At 40.7% G+C, this 18,653-nt stretch overlaps 1 protein-coding gene and 1 long non-coding RNA gene across 2 annotated transcripts in view; one reads left to right on the top strand and one right to left on the bottom strand.

The window, feature by feature from the left end:
* STARD13 (StAR related lipid transfer domain containing 13) overlaps window positions 1–18,653 on the top strand; it is a 525,698-nt gene that overhangs the window by 31,002 nt on the left and 476,043 nt on the right. The gene's annotated exons all lie outside the window — the stretch shown is intronic.
* Window positions 1–18,653, bottom strand: part of LOC129556337 (uncharacterized) — a 31,507-nt gene that overhangs the window by 6,847 nt on the left and 6,007 nt on the right. The window contains exon 2 of the long non-coding RNA XR_008685972.2: window positions 3,487–3,599. This is a non-coding gene — a long non-coding RNA (uncharacterized LOC129556337). The remainder of the gene's footprint in view (window positions 1–3,486; window positions 3,600–18,653) is intronic.

Genomic DNA, 18,653 nt, shown 5'->3' with positions numbered 1-18,653 from the left:
AAGACAGTATTAGCACTATGATTAAAGTAAATCAAATCCTATTTAAAGGTGTCTGGAAAACTGAGTCCCATACCTGATGCTTCAAGAATATTTTTTCACCTGTTAAAAAATGGGACTCTGCAAGAACCAAAACTCAAACACCTCTTCAGATTTCACGTGAATTTTCTGTAACAGTATAATTCAAATCAATTTAGCTCAGGTTTTTAAAGTACTTCCTGAAAGCAAATTATCTGGGTTAGTAAGTTGTAGCTTCCTTCAATTTCTTTCCAAGGGATAAGATTTGTGTGTCGATTAGAAACTGTCTTTTGGTCTTTGGCAGAGTCATTGTCAAAGCCCCTGAGTAAGCTATAAAATAATAAGCATGATGTGCTTCTTAAGAAGCTTGGTGGAAAATGTCATGCATGTTGGTTCAGCGTAGACTGGTGAGACCTTGCAATGGGTTAGTTACTTCTCTGTCTCAGGTTCCCCTTTTAATAGATGATGACGGAACCTACTACAAAGGTTTGTTGCAGGGTTTAAATGCACAGGCTGTATGAAAAGGTATTGCAGAGCAGAGCACAGGTCATGGAGCCAGACATTCTGGTTCAAATTTGACTTTGTCCTATACTCCCATACTGCTCTATATCCTTGGTTTAATTTTCTTACATGAGAAATGAAAATTAAATACCTACCTCATAGAGATAGGTATTTAAATAAAACAATGTGTCTGGCACATAAAACACTCCCAGTAAAGATTTTAAAAAAAGAGTATTATTTTATTCCTTCATGGTGCTTTCAGGAGTAACATGCTGCTCACAACCTAAATTGAAAACTACTTTCAAGAAGGATGCAAAATCTGAGTTTAGAAAAGATAATATTACTGAAATTATTATTCAGTACTAATACTACAGGAACTGGGACCTGGGCTGTGAAAAAACAGCCAATTAGCGGCCGGGCGGGACAAAAAACCTAGGGGTCCTGATGACCTCCTAGCCAGTTTTGGACACGGCATATTAAAGCAGCAATAATCCTTTGTAGTTTTGACTCAGTTGTGTCTTTTTTTTTTAAATGGAGTTGCTGGATAAAATAGCAGGTGCAATTATTTCCTGCTGCTGCTGCTGCTGCTAAGTCACTTCAGTCGTGTCCGACTCTGTGTGACCCCATAGATGGAAGCCCACCAGGCTCCCCCGTCCCTGGGATTCTCCAGGCAAGAACACTGGAGTGGGTTGCCATTTCCTTCTCCAATGTGTGAAAGTGAAAAGTGAAAGTGAAGTCGCTCAGTCGTGTCCGACCCCTAGCGACCCCATGGACTGCAGCCCACCAGGCTCCTCCGTCCATGGGATTTTCCAGGCAAGAGTACTGGAGTGGCTTAATTATTTCCTAGCCTTCTTCAAACAAGAATAAACTTTTGAGAAAATTAGCACCTTTTCCTCCAGTTGTGTTTCAGACCTTGAAACAAGAAGAAGGTTTAGGACCTTAGCTTCCTGAACAGTCCCAAAATTAGGACACCAAACTCTCAGTTTTCCAGGGAGAGCCCCAGTTTTTGCCTGTTGCCTTGGTATCCCATCAGATTAACACTCCATTTCACTCTCAAAAGTGTCCCAATTTGGATGGTGAGTTTTGTGATTTCTTAACCCAAAGTGCAATCTCAACAAAAGTAATGACAAGAGAAGTTACAGAATCTAAAATCTTCCTTTTCAGGAAAAATAAGTAAAAATTCTATTTCACATGTTCTTTAAAACAGAGGACTAAGGAGAAAGTGTTTGTCAGGGCATAGAAGTATCATCATAATCATATTTACTACCGTGTATTGAGCATTTGTATGGGCTTCCTGGGTGGCTCAGTGGTAAAGAATCTGCTTGCCAGTGCAGGAGATTCGGGTTCAATCCCTGGGTTGGGAAGGTCCCCTGGTGAAGAGAATGGTGACCCACTCTAGTATTCTTGCCTGGGAAATCTTACGGACAGAGAGCCTGGCGGGTTGCAGTAAATGGGGTAGCAAAGAGTCTGATCCCACTTGGTGACTAAACAACAAATACAACTACAATCATCTCAATGAAGCAACTGCAATATCTCAATGAAGCGCTTCTTTGCATCCATCAGGTAAGAAGATTAAAGCAAGGACACAAAGTACATGGTTGGTGTCAGAATCTGAAGCAGGGGAGCATGGCTCCACACACTGTGCTCTGCTGCTCTCTTCCATGTATCATGTGCATGGAATGAAGAGCTCACCGAGTGGATACTGTAAGAAGGTTCCTCTGGCCATAGGGGAGAATTTTCTAAAGCAAAGGGAAGGATTTGGCTCAATTCTTGAGGTACATATCCTCTTTCGTTTCATGATTTATGGTAGAAGAAAAAAATGTGTCTCAAATGTCCTGCCCTCTTTGGTAATATCTCCGAGGGAGAGCTGGCACACAGCTGCCATCCCCCTATCCCCCACTGAAGGTCTGCCATCCACCAGGCTCTGGCAGCAGAAATCACAGGAATCATGGAGGAAATGAAGGCCAACACAAGCACACCCCGGTTTCAGCACCTCACTCTGCCCTTCATTTGCAGCTACACCACTTTCCCCAGGGGCCAATGATCATTGTTTTTCTCTCCATCAGAGAGCTAGTCCAGCTATGTGAAAGAGAAATAGGACAAAGGAAGTGTGTGTGTGTTTAAAGAAAAGCAACATTTAGATTTAGATCATTTAGGTTTGTTCCAAGTAGAAGCAGTGCAGTGAATTGATTTACCTGTAATAGCTCCTTTCAGGATTTTAGACCTAGAGAAAGGATTTTGGTGACACAAAGTGTCTTTGAGGTATCTATTCAGATCTGATTTTTTTTTTTTTTTTTAAGTTTGGAAGAGAAAATCTTTTAGGTGCCTATTTCTTTTGTAAATCAAACCTTGCAAACACCATGGGACTGTGGGTTTAGAAACAATTCACAAGTTCTAGGAAACGCCCACTGATAACAATAAGAACTATTCCGTGTATTTACAGAACAGCTTCTACCATTGGATTATTAAGGCATACTTCAACTGTGAGGTCACTGGTGTTGTGTAAGTCTAGAATTCACGGGGTGATGTGTTCCTTAAAGGAGTTCTGACACGTCTTTGGCAAAAGCTTTCAGATGCTATGGATTGATGCCACTCAGAGTTCTTAGCCCAGGGATATAGATCAGGTTGTGGCATGAATAAGGTACATTAGAAGGCTAACTTTCTGACATAAGATAGGAGGGAAATGAGGTTACTTAAACAAACCATATTTATATGGTGGCCATTTTTTGACAAAAATTCTTCTCAATCTATTAAAAACTATCATTAAGTTATCAAACGTAGTTTTGTCCTCTGATAGACAAAGGAGTAGTGTTTGGACCATCTGAAGAACCCATTTAGTTTAAAGCTGAAAACAAATGTGGTCTTGTCATCTCTGGATCCTTCTGAGGCCCTGTGCACAGAGTTCAGATAGGGATCCCCACGAGGGCGGTCAGCAGTGAGAATGAGCTCTTCACTAAGCAGCTCACTTACCAACACCGCCCTGGGCAGAGAGGCAGGGCTCAAGTGCCGGTCCCAGATTACATCACCCGCTCCACATGACCTTGTTCAGTTCAGTTCAGTATGCCAGGCTAAATTCTTCCATTCTGCAATTGGTTTTTACAGAAAATAGTTGAATAATGAAACTTAGAACCATATGCTTTTTTCCCTTTTAAACATTATTCTGAAGACACAATCAAATAACCCCTGGCTATTCTGTGCAGTGATCACACTTTATAAGTTGTGCCAATCATTTATGTGGAGCTCAACAGAGTATAAATAGGAGGCAGCTTAGTGTCCTATGAAGGACAGTTAAGGAAGATCGTACTTTTATTTAGTCTTTTTCACAAGTTAATGTCCATTATACTGGATACATGCTTCCCAGGTGGCACAGTGGTAAAAGAATCCACTTGCCAATGCAGGAGATGTGGGTTTGATCTTTGGGTCAGGAAGATCCCCTGGAATAGGAAATGGCAACCTGCTCCAGTGTTCTTGCCTAGAAAAGTCCATGGACAGAAGATCCTGGCAGGCTACAATCCATGGGGCAGCAAAGAGTTGGACAGGACTGAGCAACTGAGCACACACACAAACTGGATACTGACTAAGGAATACATATGAGAAATATATTATTGGATATATATTTCAGTATACTTTGTTTCTTTGTATTAAGTACACCTCGAATCCATGTTATAAATAAGGTAGGTGGGTTGTGATCTATGATTCTGTTTATAAGAATCTGCCAGTAGTCATTTAGGACTTCTATTTATGTGCCATAAAAAAGAGGGCATCATATGATTAAAGGTAACCATCAAATCTTTTGGTAAATAGCATTGGGCAGCATTTGATAACAAGAAGGTATAAGATAAGGACTTTCTAAATGCCCAGAGGGTTAAATACAATGAATGAAATGGCTGAATATAACTGACATTTTCGAGTACAATTGCATCATTGATGTCATTTACAATTCAACATACACCTCTCAATAGGAATTAAAATAAATTATCTTGGTGAATTTCAGAATAAGTCCATCATACAAAATGAAAAATACCAGCCTGGGTCCAGTGACACTTTTGCCCTTTTGAAGCAGGAAGACTGACATTTTCCAGCACTAATGCTATGTTTATTCAGGCCTTGGGATATCATTTCATTGATCATTATTCAATTCTGTGAATGCTCACTGTGCTCTTGAAAGACATTATACCTTGCTTGTTGTCTCTTAAATAGAAATGAAAAAATTAGCATATAGGATATCATGACATAGTGACTGATACAAAGAAAACAGTGAGACTTTATTCTTGTAGAAAAGTAGGGAGCTGATAGACTTATTTCCCTCTAACATATATTTTTCTAGCAGAGTGAAACCATAAGTAATAAGGCTTAAAAATAAAATACATATCAGTGAAGAGAAATAATAAAATTGCTAATTATTCTACCAAAATTATGCTTTTTTCTACAAAAGCAATAAAAGCTTTAGCTCCCACTTTGATTATGACCCATTTTTATGGACTTGAGATAAATTACTTTCACTTTGGAGTAAAACTGCTTCCTAAATAACCTCAAAATTAATATAAAAATGAAGGTAAAAAAACATACAGTGAAATGGAAGCTACTACCAATGATTTTCTGAATATGATTCACAATTGCATTGTAATCAAAATATAATTCTGACGGGATGCCATAGACTAATTTACAAAGTTCTAAATAACGTATCTGGTCAAAGTAGTGCTTCAATCAGAATGTGCAAGAACACGTTCCAGAGTGAGCAAGCAATGGAATTGGCCCAGATGTGACCGTGCAAAGCTCAAGAGTTGATGTCTCAGCCGAGCCTCAATAATTCATGTGACCTTTACCTACAGTTGGTTGATTCTGTGTGTTAATTACAGGATGATAGCATAACAATCAACCTGCACCAATGACTGCAATTCGATAAATTAAGGGGACAAATGCAAATAGTCATAATTTCATTATAATGACAAAAATGACCAGTAAGGCAACACTGTAATCAGGAATTTTCACTGTGACTATTACCTAATAAAATCTATTTAGGCTTTTGTGATGGGTGATTTTCTTTTTACTTCAAATCTAGTGAAATGAGTTATCATGATCACATTCTTTCTTTCCACTATTATAAGATTCTACCATAAATTACTTTTATCTGCTTACTAGACATTATGAAAAATTTAAACCTAATCTCTGAGTATGGCATTTTGAATACTGGAAGTGTTCATTTTTACATAGATATTTAAGGGTATAAAGTAAGAATTAGTAGCCTATAGCATCCTAATTACCATTCTACCCTAGAAATCTAAATCTTAAATTAATCAAAATGCAAAAAATAGAGCTTCCATTTAGACTTGATTAAAATAAAAAATGCAAGTAGTCCCTAGCTTCAGCATTTTTTTTGTCCAAAGCTCCCAGTTGTATCTACATATCTTGTACAATGATGCAGAGAAGTCAGCGTTATGACATGAAATGCTAGCACTTCCTCAATCATCAACAAGATAAAAGCATATCTTTTATACACTATCAACCAGCATAAGAACATGATGAGGATATTCTATGTGCTTTCAGAAAATACAGTTGAAATCAAACTCTGTTTAATATCTCTCTGATTTTACAGACACTTGAGATAACTGTGGTTTTAATTTAGCATAACACCTGGCTATTTTGATAACTCAATTAATGGTTTTGGATAGATGGATGTCACCTGGCATTGCCTTAATAGGAAGGTGATATATTTTGGATGATCATGTGGTATTATAAATCTCTACTGCTTATGCTGGCCAAAGATTACTGCGCAAGAGATTACCAAGTAAGTACAACTCCAAGCTCATAAAATCAGTGTGATTTATTTAATACTGCCCTGGCCTGGACCAACTACTGATCATTTCCACCAGTATATATTACACACATTGGGATGACAGCAGGGACTTGGCATCTAATTACAAAGATGAAAACATCTTTTTTTAAAATGCAGGTTTATATCTCAAAGGGATTCATAATGAATGCCAACTGAATTCATTTGCCTAAGAAGATCTGAATCTTTCTACCTCAGGAGTCTAGCACCATATTATCTATAGCAGTAAGAATGCAAGGGGTGTTAATAATATGGTTACCATATTATTGCCAAGGAAGTGAAGAGAGAAGGTGAAGAAAGATTAGGGCTGTGGCACTCAGGAAGTTTCAGGACAGAATATGTACAAGAAAACATGTGTTTCAGCAGGTAGTGATATGGGCTAGAGCATATCTTGTACTGTGAAGAACAAGATAAAATTCCACGGACTTGGGTGTTTACAAAAATCCTTCCTCTTTATTTTTTTCCATACTTTGCCCTTGGATAAGGCTCCATTAGCAAGTCAAAGAGGAGGATAAAGGCCATGAGGGATTTGTAGAAATGCTATTCAGGACCCAGGGCTGTATCTTGGAGACCAGGTATGTTGAATCTCTGTAGGAAATGTCCATAATCTACACCTCTGGAGGGAAAAGCAATACTCAGTGGCTGGAATAGGCCAATTTGGAATAAGTATCGGCAAATTAACTTTTCTGTAGGCTTTAGAGTAAATCTTTCCTAGGGGTAGGGAAGTGGTGGCGTGGTAGGAATAGTATGTGAAAGTCAACCAAAAGGAAGTCTCATGGGCCTCATTAAAACAAGCAGGGAGTAAGAAATTCTGAAGATGTAAAGAAATGAGAGGAGCTGGGACTTACTGACTAATGAGTAAGGGACCGAGGGACCAAGAATTTGCAATCTGGATCAGCTACTTCTTTGCTGGGCCGCTCTGGGAAACTGACTTAATCTCTCTATTCCTCTGGCACCTTGCCTTTTAAGCAAGCTACTCAGTCTTACCTCATGAGGCGGCTATGAGTAACAGATAATAAAAGCAAGCTTGAAAACTTGCAAGTACACAAAAATTATATAAACATGAAAGAAGAACAAGAACTGTTGGAATATATTATGTAGGTTATACTTGATTCAATAAAAGGCTTTCATTTGCCTTTGACATGTATTTTATTCCTTTTATATTCATAAACCAAATGATACTGAGCTTTATTACTTATCTAAAAGACTTTGCAAACCTGAAATTGTTGCCACATCAGAAGCAAATAAAAGATTTACAATACAAGATACTGTTCCTGATAGAATGGGGCCAAGCAGAAAGGCAATGAGACAATATTGATTTTTTGCCCAGCAATTCCTTGGCTCTTGAGAGTTCAAAAAATGATGTTAAAACTCAGCAGTATTTCTTTTCTGTTTGTTTTATATTCTTACCAAGATGAAGGTGCCAGCTTATAGGGTATATAAACTTATACCAAAAAAATGCCATCTAGTGCCATCCATAATTCTCATATATGTCACTTAGCTAATTTAAAGTAGATTTAACGTAGAAACTAGTGTTTCCCTAAAACACATGTGTATTAGTTTCTAGACTTTGACAAAGTGAAAGCCCAATAAAAATCATCATGAACGATGTGAATGTTTACATTCAGGCCAAGCCACAAATTTGGCTCTGCTTAGAAATCTCTAACAAACAAGCTGGAACATACAAAAACTTCTGGCTGGCAGCATTGTTTTCACTTCCAAAAAAGACAGCTAAGAGCAACATATAGCAAACTGCTTATTAGTTCAAATGGATACACACCTATACCCATCTTTCAGAACACTGGAAATAATGACTAGCAACTTCCAGTGAAAATGTTCATTATTTACAGTTTTATATGTCAGTTATACCTTAACAGAGCTGCAAAAAAGTTGATTCTGTATAAATTTGCCAATGGACTGACTTTACTGTTGTATTAATATCAGTGATGTATAATTAGAAGTGGCCTGCACTTCTAGGCATAGACCCTGCTTTAATGTGGTATTTGGCCATCAAGTTGTGGCAGCCTGAACTGGAAGAGGAGTTGACTTGGGGACCCAGCCAGCGACCCAAGGCACGTCAGAAGTGAAACTGTCTGTTGAGACAACTTACACAAAGGCAACTTTTGTTTAACAACTTTACTTAACAACTTCAATTGAGAGGTATAAAATCCATCAATGGATAGTTAATGCTTTGGGGAGAGGGTTGTTTTAGAATATGCTATCATTTTGACCTGTCAAATGGAATATTCATTCCAGCTATACCAACCTTTTTACTGTTCATTACATGTGCCAGACTTGCTCCTGACTTAGAAAGGTTTGCCATTCTATCTAAAACCATCTCCTTGCTCTTCATGGACATAGTTCGTTATGCCATTTAGAACTTAACTGAAATTTCACCACTTCAGGGAAGTCCTCCCTGTTCTAAAATAGAACCATCATACCTACAGCTTCTTTCACACTAATGCTTTTATACTGTTGTTTGATCACTAAGACATGTTCGAGTCTTTTCGACCCCCTGGCCTGTAGCCTGCTACGCCCCTCTGTCCATGGGATTCTCCAGGGAAGAATACTGGACTGGGTTGCCATTTCCTTCTCCAGGGGATCTTCCTGACCCAAGGATTGAACGTTCGTCGCCTGCTTGGCAGGTGGATTCTTCACCACTGAGCCATCTGAAAAGTCCACTTTCATATTATACACCCCTTATTTACTGGCCTTTATAAAGCTCTCACTATCCTTCATTTCCATAAAGCATTTGACATTATCAAAACAAGACCATCATCATGCCATCTCAAATTCATCAGAAAAAAAAACAACCTCTTTGTTTTCATAACAATGAAATCTTTAAGCGGTCTCCTAGTTCCCAGGTTACTTCCAACTTCTACCTCTTGTTCTCTCAATGTTAGGGCTCCAAGGCTCTGAATATATGGATTTTTACAGTTTCACCATTAACCTGATTTGGATGATGGTCAAATTCATCTTTTTAGGTAGCTCAAATCTATTAGCCAAATTCTAGCTCTTTATTTCAGCAGATTTTATGCACTTTTTCTCAGTATGTCATAACTCTTTAAGATAAGATTTCTGAAGCCAAAGCCTACCTCAACTCTTTCTGGGGAGTAGGAAAGGAGAGACCTTGAAAGCAACAGCTCTTGTTGACATCCCCATCAGCGTTCACTGTTCTACTTGGGCTTAATCTTTAGATGTATAGATAACCCTTTCCTCTCTCAGCCCTCATATATAGACTCCATTACCAGATACATCCAGCTCTTGACTTGTAATTTCTTCCCATCTGTTCCTTCTTGCTACACTCACCCTTAGGTCATGCCCAGATAAATTCTCCTAAATGTTCTCAATGCCTCAAAACTCTCTTTTCCCTACCCATTACACTAAGACCACTTTTTCTTCCTATTTAAAACTCTTAAACGACTTCTATTGCTTATAAGATAAATATTCTTTTAGCTTATCGTTCAAAGTTGAAAATAATCTCGTTCTAAAATACTCATATAGCCTCATTCTTCACTTGCCCCTCCATTTACCTTGTACTGTGAATGAGTGGAATATTCCCTGTATATACCATCCTGCTCCTGTACCTTTCATTATAATATAATGGCTCTCCTCACCTGCCCACCCCTCAATTTTCTGCATCGTGGACACTGTTTGAAAACCTGTCATCAATTCCAGGCTAAGACAAATGCTTCTTCATCTCTTAAGTGTCCTCTGATACCACCCTTCTCCTAGGTCATTTACAAGCATGGAGGGTACATTGATTGCTTATGTGCAAGGAGAATAGAACCAAACCCACTGAGCACCTAACATGCACTGGACACTGTGCTGGGCATGACTGTCTCATTCAATCCTCACAAGAATCTTATGCTATTGTATCAATCCAAGTTCACACACCTAGGTGATGGAGATTGCAGTCAACCCCAGGTGGCCTAAATTAAAAAACAAAAGTAAAATAGAAACAAAACAAAAAACCAAGAATGGAGTAGTGTAAAGTAAGAATAAAAGAACTCTATGTCTGTAGTTCCATTTTATGACACTGCTAACATCAGATCATAATGCGCTTACTAATTGGTGTATCCTTTTTCCATATCTAGCTCTATGGCTCCTTTAGGACTATGTCCTCTTAGCCCTTGCGCAGTGCCCTTTGCCCTGGTTCCATTTTACTTATCATCCAGGTCTCAAATGAAACATCATTTCTTCAAAGAACCTTTCCCCACCCGCACTTTTGTCCCATCCCAGGTGAGGTCCTCTTGTTATGTAATCTTATCAGCCATGTACCTTCGGGTTCCAATCCCCATAGTCACCATTGGTACCTTCAGGTGCCATATCCCCAGATTCAACCAACCGCATAATTTAGCCATGTACTGGCAATTATTTACATAGCATTAACACTGCTTTAGGTATTGTAAGTTGGAGAAGGCAATGGCAAGCCACTCCAGTACTCTTGCCTAGAAAATCCCATGGATGGAGGAGCCTGGTAGGCTGCAGTCCGTGGGGTCGCTAAGGGTCGGACACGAATGAGCGACTTCACTTTCACACATTGGAGAAGGAAATGGCAACCCACTCCAGTGTTCTTGTCTGGAGAATCCCAGGGACGGGGGAGCCTGGTGGGCTGCCGTCAGTGGGGTCACACAGAGTCGGACACGACTGAAGTGACTTAGCAGCAGCAGCAGGTATTGTAAGTAATCTATAGATGATTTAAAGTATACAGGAAGATGTGCATAGGTTGTATGTGAATACAAATGCAGATGCAAATAGTATGCTCTTTGGGGCTTCCCAGGTGGCTCAGTGGTAAAGAATCCACCTGCCAATGCAAGAGACACAGGAAACATGGGTTTGATCCCTGAGTTGGGAAGATCTCCTTGGGGAGGAAATGGCAACCCACTCCAGTATTCTTGCCTGGGAAATCCCATGGACAGAGGAGACTGGCAGGCTACAGTACATGAGGTCACGGAGTCAGACACAATTTAGTGACTGAGCATGCACACACTATGCCATTTTATTTAAAGAACTTGAGCATCCCCAGACTTTAGTATTCTCAGGAGTCCTGGAGTTAATCACCCTCATATACTGAAAAATGACCGTATTTTGTAGCACTGTTACAGTTAATGAACATTCCTGTATTTATACATTTTATTGCTTACTAATATCCAGGTATTCGTGTATTTAGTTACTAAAGCAAGATCTAAGAGTCGGACACGATTGAAGTGACTTAGCACACACAAACTAATTTAAGGGCAGATACCATATCTCTCCTTCACAAGCGTATCATCAATGCCTCACACAGTATTTGGCTCACGGTAGGCACACATAAATATTTGTTGAGAGAATAAACAAATACCTCAGTATCTAGGAGAGTGCCTGCCTGACATATCATAGGCTTTTCCTATGCCCTGATCCACCTTCACTGAACCATTCCCTTTTTGGTGACTTAATAGATGGATGGGTAGACATATGAACAATTCTCAAAACTCTGCTAGTCTAGATTTCTCAGACTGGCATCCCAAGAATGATAGATATATAGAAGAAAGAGCAGAACGTTTCTATTGTCTAATATATTTTGGTGCTGATTATTAAAACCACCAGCATACTACCTGTCCCAATAGAGCTCACCTTTAAGTGAGTTTCTTCTTTCCTTCCTTCCTTCCCTTCTCTCTCTCTTCCTCCCTCCCTCTCTCTCTCTCTCTCACCTCCTCTTTCCCTCCCCTTCCTTCCTTCCTTTTCTTTCTTGCCATCCTGCCTTCATTTTTTTAAAAGGCAAATCTAATTCTGGCAAGAAATGTATTTTTAATATGCTTGGCACAGCTGCTTCTGTGCAGTTAGAAATGTAAATAAGACAACATAACATAAATAATACAAATAACACAAATAACAAATAGTACTACAGTGTTAACATTAAACTGTTTCATGTAAGGACTGGCAGCAACAAGTGTTGGTTCAAAGAAATTAAACACCTGGAGATTCCATAGATACACAGTATGTATTAAGTGGTCTGAGTAGTACTTACAACCCATGAGAAATTTGTTTTCCCACATAGCTATTTCCATCTCAGGTTTAACACAGACCACATTGAAAGACCTCTTTGTTTGAGTGCAGTGTGATGCTATTGGAACAGTACCTAAATGTCAAGATGATATCTCTTAACACCATAGATTTACACAGCACTGTGTTTCACAGAAGCCCGATTGTGGTGGTTTTAAAATCAGAATTGTGCCAAAGACCTGGCGCTCCGCAAAGGATGCCAGATGATTACCCTGGAAAATCTCTTCTCAGAAAGCGGGTGGGTGCTGCATCATACTATCCCGCCCAAAGGTGAAGTCCTGCCTGCATTAGCTCTGTGCTGTTCCAGGAACCAGTTCTAAGAGGAGAAGCACTTTTCTGACAATGGAAAATATGTTTCTTCCAGTGGTGCCTAGCATAGAGTAAGCACTCATCAGTTCAGTTCAGTTCAGTCGCTCAGTCGTGTCCGACTATGTGCAACCCCATGGACTGCAGCACACCAGGCTTCCCTGTCCATCACCAACTCCTGGAGTTTATTGAAACTCATGTCCATTGAGTCGGTGATGCCATCCAGCCATCTCATCCTCTGTCGTCTCCTTTTCTTCCCACCTTCAATCTTTCCCAGCATCAGGGTCTTTTCAAATGAGTCAGTTCTTCACATCAGGTGGCCAAAGTATTGGAGTTTCAACTTCAGCATCACTCCTTCCTGAATATTCAGGACTGATTTTCTTTAGGATTGACTGGTTGGATCTCCTTGCTGTCCAAGGGACTCTCAAGAGTCTTCTCCAACACCACAGTTCAAAAGCATCAATTCTTTGGCACTCAGCTTTCTTTCTGGTCCAACTCTCACATCCATACATGACTACTGAAAAAACCATAGCTTTGACTAGTTGGACCTTTGTTGGCAAAGGAATGTAACTGCTTTTTAATAAGCTGTCTAGGTTGGCCATAACTTTTCTTCCAAGGAGCAAGCATCTTTTAATTTCATGGCTGCAGTCACCATCTGCAGTGATTTTGGAGCCCCCCAAAATAAATTCTGTCACTGTTTCCCACTGTTCACCTATCTATTTGCCATGAAGTGATGGGACCAGATGCCATGATCTTAGTTTTCTGAATGTTGAGTTTTAAGCCAACTTTTCCACACTCATAGTACTACTGATCGATCTTTTAAGCCTAAAAATCAGCATCTCCAGCCCAGTTTTACTCTGAGCACCAGCCTCCAACTGCCCCCTCAGCATCTCTTCTTGGATCTCTTCTACTCAGGAGCCAAAGCAGAACTATTGATTCCTATACACTCTCCAACCCATGCCATAGGCTAAATCAACTTCTACCCCAGGTCCTCTTCAACTCTGTAAAGGGCACCACTATCTACCAAGTTCCTTAAGAAAAAACATAGGGTTTTTATGGATTACTCTCGATTTATAACATCCCACCGAAATTCACCAGTCAGTTCTGTTGACTAGTAAGTTCTGACACCTACAGCATCCTCTCTTGCAGAACTGGCTTCTCTCCTTCCACTCTAGTTCCTTCAAAGTCCATTGCTGAATTTTCCAGCAGCCTGGGTAACAATGCACACCAGAATATTCATTCCCCCACAGCTTCCTAGAATATTTAGAATGAAATAAGATCCACTGTTCTGCTCCTGCCAAAGGAGAACCCTATATGCTACTTGTTTCCTACTCACCAGGCACTATCCAGCCACAAAGGCTTTGTAAGGCCACAGAGATACTCAACATACCAAGTGATTCTAGGCTAATTGGCTTGGCACCTGCTGGACCTGCTGTTTAAAATGCACATCTCTCAAGTCTACACAGGACTTCCTCCTTCATGTCTTTCAGGCCACTGTTCAAAAACCATCTCTTCAGATTTCCCAGTCTCCTTTGTTCTCAATTATATTGATTTTTTTCACAGTACTTGATTAGAATATCTAAAAGTGTTGTTTGCTCCTGTGAACTTATTATGTATCTTCCCACTAGTTTATAAACTCCTTGAGACTGACTGTCAATGGTCACTGCTGCACTCTAGCATGTAGAAGTATGACTGACTGACTGGCTGGAAATGCAGCTAATACCAACATCTGCCTCAATGTGACCAGGCATCTTCCTGAGTCCTGAGATTTTAAAACTCTTACAGAGCAATATTTGGTTAGAATCTGTCACAGACAGTATAAAAGAATCTAAGTTCAATTTTCCAAAAAACAAAACAAAAACGGAGACAATGTGTCCAAAGAGATAATGTGCATTTAGGCAGCACTTAAATTCCACCTGAGACGTGATTTTCAAGCTAAGCCCGGGTGCACCCAGGGAAGCTGGCACTCTGGGCCCCCAAGCACCTCTTTGTTGCCAGAGCAACTCTGCTTTGTTTTTTTTTTTAATATATATAATTGGCTTCCACAAGAAGGGATATATGATAAATAGGATTCACCACTAAAAAAGAATTAAGGGACTGCTTAATATATATGTTTATGTGCATTTAAAACCTCAGATCCTAAAGGAAATCAGTCCTGAATATTCACTGGAAGGACTGACGCTGAAGCTGAAACTCCAATACTTTGGCTACCTGATGTGAAGAGCGTGACTCCTTGGAAAAGACCCTGATGCTGCGAAAGATTGAAGGCAGGGGGAAAAAGGGACGATGGAGGATGAGATGGTTGGATGGCATCACTGACTCAATGGACGTGAGTTTGAGCAAGCTCTGGGAGTTGGTGATGGACAGGGAAGCCTGGTGTGCTGCAGTCCAGGGGGTCGCAAAGAGTCAGAAACAACTGAGCGACTGAACTGACTGAAAACCTCAGAAAATAGATAGGGGGCATTTCGAGTCATTGCACGCTACTCACTGCCTTCTGGTGCCACTGTTGCAGCTCTTGCTGAGAGACACCCCTCTTTTAGCTGGCCCTGACAGTATCTGGAAGTATCTTCTGTCCCATCTGGTAATCCCTTCTTCATCCTGCTCTTAAATTAACACCTCTCCTTCCAGGCCCACATCTGAGCTGCCCCTCCTCTGTGGTTCCCGGTGCTACTGAGCTCACGGTGCATTCAACAGCCTGGCCTGTGACCACTGCCCTTACTTCATTCTTCCTTCCCTGTCTCTGCAGCCTGCATAGAATCTAGACCAGCTGTGCCGAACTATTCACTTGACATTTTCCAACCAGACCTGAAATTCTCCCTTCTCATATATGGCTGTCCTAGGGCCATTCCTCATACTGACTTGCCTTTTCACTTGAACTTGTCAGTGGAAATACCATCTGTGCTTAGGTTTCCCATTCTGCACCCCCACCTCACCTTACCTTCTGGGACATATATCCCTCTCCCTCTGTGGCCACAACTCTGTTTGCACCACTGCTGTGACACAAGTCATGCTACTGTCCTCTCTGGACTAGAGACGTAGCCAGCCCTTGTAGAGAGAGATGAGACTTAGAGCAGAGGAGTCTGTTGCAGGTCCCACGTCAATATATACTACTTGTGCAAGTTTGGACTACTCTCTCAGAGCTTTAGTCTCTTTACCTACAAAAATATACAGAATAATACTGACCTCTCAAAGTTGCAAATATTGATACTTATGAAAATAATTTGGAACCTATAAATGTGATGTGTTCTTATTTGCTGATTGGGACGATTTCCATCTATCTCTGTACCTGCCTCTTAGCCCCAATGCCTACGTAGCAGAGTTCATTCAACAAATCCCTGAGAAAAGGAGAAAGGATTCATTCTGATTCAATGCCTCAACTTGAACTTTCAAGTCACCCAGAAGAGTTCTTTCAGATCTGGGTAGGCTTGAGGGAGGTGTGGGGGAGAGGGGGAATGATTGAAAGAGAAGTTATTAGGCTATTTATTAACTGAAAGCAGTAAATTTGCATGACATATTAACTGGGGGTAGGTCCAGATGAGCCCCTGACAGGGCTGCTGTGAAGTCAGGACCATGCTGGGTCTCTCAGATTTCTTAGAAGTCCAGCCCCCAGGAGCTCCCAGCCCAAGAGCTCTTTAAGAGAGAACTTGAATGAGACATTTGAATTAAGATGTGTATAGATTTCTTTGATGGCCATAGTGTACAATATGCTTCCCACCGGGCTCCTCTGTCCACGGGATTCTCCAGGCAAGAAGTAGGTTGCCAATGCCTTCCTCTGGCGGATCTTCCCAACCTAGGGATCGAATCTACCTCTCTTACGTCTCCTGCATTGGCAGTCAGGTTCTTTACCACTAGCGCCACCTGGGAAGCCCCTCCAGGAGGGGGTTAGATAGGAGAAGAAGAAAATGGGCTCCCTAGAGTGATGTTCCATGGAGAAGTTTTAAAGGATGATCTGGTCTCTGCATTCAAGTACCGAGGCTTGGTTGATACAGGGACATTTCAAGAGAAGCTGTGCCTGATTTCCTGATTCAGTTTCTTTTCCGTCTTGTAGTGCTGGATCACCATGTCGAGCTATTCCGATTGTACACTGAACAAGGGTACACATAGGAAGAGATCATTCACATACTAAATTTGTGCCTTTTTGTTCTTGTTGCAAGTTTCTGCCAAAGGAAAGTCAAGTAAGTGTCTTAATCACCACTGTTGGGACACACACATATTGGATCATCACATTCCTTTATCATCTAGCCTGCACCTCCATTCCTCCTGCAAGTCTTTAAAGACAAGGACTGTGTCTTAGTCATATTTATTTTGGTCATATATATATTTACAGGACCTGACATACAATATTTATTCAGCAAATCTGGTTGGTTGACTGATGCATGTGGGTTTTATCAGGAGGTGTCATATTTTCCATTTTTTCTTCATTCCTTTTATGTTTTCCTCCCAGACTTCGGGTTTTGTCACAGAGATAGTACTTTCAACAAACAATATAAATCCTCACCCAACACACAAGTTAGAAAATATCATGGCAGGAACCCCCATGAGGAAATCATCTTTTCAGGACCTAGTTTTCCACCCCTTCTCCAAGTTATCAGATGCATTTTCCTACAACCTAAAATTCAGGACACTGATCAAGTCAGTTAAGACGATTTTATTCCAAGCCTGCTGAGTATAAAGGGCTACATTTTGCTCTGGGAAGGGATTCAAAGTCTTTCCAAATAAATGGCCTGCTTGTCTAGCTGTCAGTGTGGACTTCTTTGGCACTCTTACCCTAGTCCTGATTCAAGTTTATGCGCCAGAAACGGAACTTCTGCCTTTTTCAAATTCAACAAGGTCTTCAGACCATGGTAGTCTTGCACAATATGGACCTGGTATTAGAGCAACGGTGGGTATTTACAGTGTATTTAAATAACATAGCGCAAAGAATAGGAGGTTTGAAAGTCTGGCTGGGTTTGGAGAACTGACTTCCATAAATCTAAGACCTGAAAAGTACCTTTTTTTGTTCAAACGTTGGAAAGATTTTTGTCAACTTTTTGCTTGATTAGGATTTCTTTAAGTTTTCCTAGTAACCAGAAACAAGTTTCACAATTTGTGTCACACTTGGCTCCTGTTCCGGGTAGTGAGGGAAAGCTTGCTGTTACTTCAGTAACCCCTGCACAGTGGAGGATGAGGAGCTCAGCACAGAGGAGGCCTGCCAGCAGTTAACCCTGCCAAAGCAAACAGAAATCAGTGTGGACAATGGGAAGATTATGTGTTGGAAAACGGATACCCTGAAGGAAGTCAGGAAAGCCACATCAATTGTATTTAGAAGCTGCGTCTTACCCCTAGGTTATAAAGCCTTCCCTCCAAGCATTCAGAAGATGTTGCTGTTTCACTGAAAACTCACCCACCAAAGGTCAATGGGTGGAGTTAAAACAGAATGCTTTTCTCTTGTAACTTCTGTGTGTCCTGGTATCTGGCCACAAATCTTTGTGCCACCACCACATCCTCTCACGCACTCTGGTATCAGGGCACCCCAGAGGAGAAGGGCAGAGCTCAGCTGCCAGAGGCAAATGCAGAGGGCTCAGTGGTCCCCTCAGTAGGCCCTCTCCATGCAGCTTTCTGACAGACATCATCAGCCAATGGCCGGGCTCAGGCTGGTCCTCTGGTGAAAAACCTGAGCTCAGTCCAGGCTCAGCAGAACTGACGAGGGCTATGTCCTTGAGTGTAAATGATTTTTCAATCCCTGTTTCTTCCTTTTTAGGAACCAAAGTCAAATGAATAATTCTGTTTCAAATGAACAATAAAGCCAAACTATACAGTGAATCATATGACACTCACGTAATCATCACCCAAGATTTCTATGTGTTACTATTATTTGAAAGAGATCTGTTTTATTCCGTTTTTTTTAAAAGGAACATAATTTTAAGATACAGTAAATCTCCATCTTCATCCTTTCCTACCTAGGAGGTACCAC

Source organism: Moschus berezovskii, chromosome 13, assembly GCF_049115385.1.
Source record: "Moschus berezovskii isolate FMDL1 chromosome 13, NW_MosBer_1.0, whole genome shotgun sequence".
Lineage (NCBI taxonomy): Eukaryota > Metazoa > Chordata > Mammalia > Artiodactyla > Moschidae > Moschus > Moschus berezovskii.
This window is presented reverse-complemented; position numbering and strand designations above follow the sequence as displayed.